We start from the raw sequence: 3,061 nt of genomic DNA on the forward strand, positions 1-3,061 counted from the left end.
CCTCACAAAGTCAGTGTAGATATAGAAAACTTGCTGCTCCTAAATATAACTGGTTCCCACATGAACTTAAAGATCTTTTTATGCATAAATTGTCTAACTACTCAAGGGTGCAGGCTGTACATGTTTACTGTGATGGTTCAGTGGATGGCAGCAAATCTGGATGTGGCCTGTTCATCCGCAACTACACCTCTCTCCTCTGAATACACTGACACTGAGGTGTCCAAGAGGCTTCCTGACAACCTGTCCTCTACAAGGGCAGAACTATATGCCATGCTAGAAGGTTTACAAATTGTCCTTCCTTTGGGGAAAGATGTTTACTTTTTTGTTGATAGTCAGGGTGCCTTATATTCATTGTTGTCTCCTTCCCCTGCTGATTGTGATCTCATCAACAAGTGTCTTGGTGTCATTGATCTCTTGGAGAGATAATCTCAGAGTATGTTTCACCTGGGTGCCTTCTCATGTTGGCATTTCCCATAATGAAAAAGCTGATGTTCTTGCCCGTCACTCCCTTACTGAGGACATTGCTGACTGTCCTGTTGAACACACTTATAATAACATCAAGGGTCAGCTTAAACGTCATGTTTGCAGCACCATTGCTCATAACCTTGACACTTGTTATAGGAAAGGCAGTCCCAGTTCAGTCCATTATGTACATGTCTCCCACACCAGCAGTGTCACCTATGGCAGGAAGAGTGCCGTCCATGACCTTGTTGCTATGCGTCTCAGGCTGGGTTACAGGTACTATTGGGAGGTCAGTGGGGCTGCTGCTGTGCCCTGTAAGCTGTGTCACAGTCCTGCAAGGCACACACTTGCCCACTATGTCATGAAGTGTCCTTGCTGGTGCATTTCCACCCACAAGGGAACTGGGACCTGCCACCAATGATAAGCTGGTTCTTCAACAATGACATCATCCCTGCCATCCTCAAGGATTTCCCACTTTTTGCTCCACCTTTGTAAATAATGTAAATATACTTAGTTATTTATTTTTGTACTGCAATACATTAATTTTCTATGAACATTTGTTTGGGGGATGGGTGGCAGGCTCCTCCCATCTCCTTTGTTGTACTTTTTTTTTCAACAATAAACTTATCAAATCAAATCAAATCAAATCAAATCCTTTTTGGTCGTACACTCGGCAGATCAGCTGAGTCAGCCATCTTGGGTAAATCAAAACAAACCGCCACGAGATACCCGATTCACCACTTCTTTCAATTCTTTCTCAATCTCTCGTCAAACTGCTCATTGCAACAACACAAATTCACTAACAACCTGGGACAGCACGAGAACCAAAATTCTCCTCCTTCCCCCGCAAAAACACCAGAGGCTGCTGGGAGCTTTCATCGGCGATGTTGACGCGGCGACGTGTGTGTGTGTGTGTGTGTGTGTGTGTGTGTGTGTGTGTGTGTGTGTGTGTTTCAAAGAAAAATTTGTAACTCCTCTAAAACTTTCCCTATTCTAAAGTTCATGAGAGAGAGAGAGAGAGAGAGAGAGAGAGAGAGAGAGAGAGAGAGAGAGAGAGAGAGAGAACACTTTATAGAAGCCCAAGACTGGAATGTTTTACAAAGGCAAATGCATTGGATGTAGGCTTCTTTGAAAATGGGAGATGTAAGTGGGATATGAATGTACTACTTTGCCAGAACCTACCAACTTCTCAGGGGTGAGACACATTGCACTGCAAAAGCTCTCCTTAATGACTGGAGTTCCTTTAACAAAACTGTAATTCCTTAATTGATCGAGGATGTTTTTCAGATCTTTGTATTGTTCTTCACTTATATAATTCTCAGTTTCAGTGATAAAGAGGTGTCGATACCATTATGGTTATTTTAGTAATTCTAATTACAAAATCCATAAAAACTACAAAGAACTTTGGTTAATTTAGTGATAATTAATAATATATCAATTCATACAGTATGCGCTACAATATAAAGTACAGCAGTACTGACTTTGGACACTGTACGAGAACACATATTTCCTTTGTATTTTCTCCTTCTCACATAATATGGCATTGTGCATTATCATTCATCAGGCACAACAATCAGCTGGATCAATAAGCATAGATCAATTGTTGCCAAGTGCCCATCAATATATATATATATATATATATTTTTTTTTTTTTGCCGACTTGGTTGGTGTATATGACGTATGATGTCTCCTTAATGTGCAGTGCCTCACCCAGCTGTACCATGACCCAGGATGTCCAACCCAAGACTAGCAGACAAAAAATTATAAATCCAAGGACTGTCAAAATTCAATAGACAAGTTGACACCTACCCCTCAATAACAGGAATGGTAGTTAGGGAAATGAACAGCAAATTGCTAGGGCAAGTATCTCCAAGAATGGTGTAACGTTGCATCCATGACAACACTGTGTGCTGCTGATTTTGTGCGCACAGGAAACCAAACCTCATACAGAGATACAAGAAGCTCATGGTTAATTTTTGCCATGCATATCAACACTGGGACCAGGAGAGGTGGCAGCATGTTTTGTGGAGTGATGAGGCAGTGTTCATGGTGACAGGCACTGCTGCTCCAGTACACTGTCTCCACTTCCAGGCATCCATCATCCATCATGATGTCAGCCTGCTTCTCCTTCCATGAATGGGGGAGTTGGTAGTGTTACCAAAAGGTGCAAGAATGAACAAGAACAAATACTTAGAAATTTTGTGTTACTATTTGCCCAGCTCATTTAAAAAATATAGGACAGAATTTTTTATGCAGGACGGAGAGCCATGCTACACTGCTTTTGATGTGAAATAGTGGCTATGTGACTGTCAAGTTCAGTTTTTTGAGGACTGGCCAAGCAATAGTCCTGATTTCAACCCCATAAAAAAAACAGTGGTTGATTATGAAATGAAAGGTACGAGGAATGGACACTTCAACAACAGCTAAGTTCAAGGCTGCTGTGTGTCACCTGTGGATAGCTTTGCCCCAGGATTTGCTACAGACACTAGCAAACAGTGTTCCCAAGAGGATCCAGAAATGTCTATGATGAAAGGGAAACCCAATACATTACTAGAAGTAGATGACTGAAGGAATCAAAGATAAAGTAAAAAGGTTGCAA

The sequence above is a fragment of the Portunus trituberculatus genome, chromosome 47, assembly GCF_017591435.1.
Source record: "Portunus trituberculatus isolate SZX2019 chromosome 47, ASM1759143v1, whole genome shotgun sequence".
Lineage (NCBI taxonomy): Eukaryota > Metazoa > Arthropoda > Malacostraca > Decapoda > Portunidae > Portunus > Portunus trituberculatus.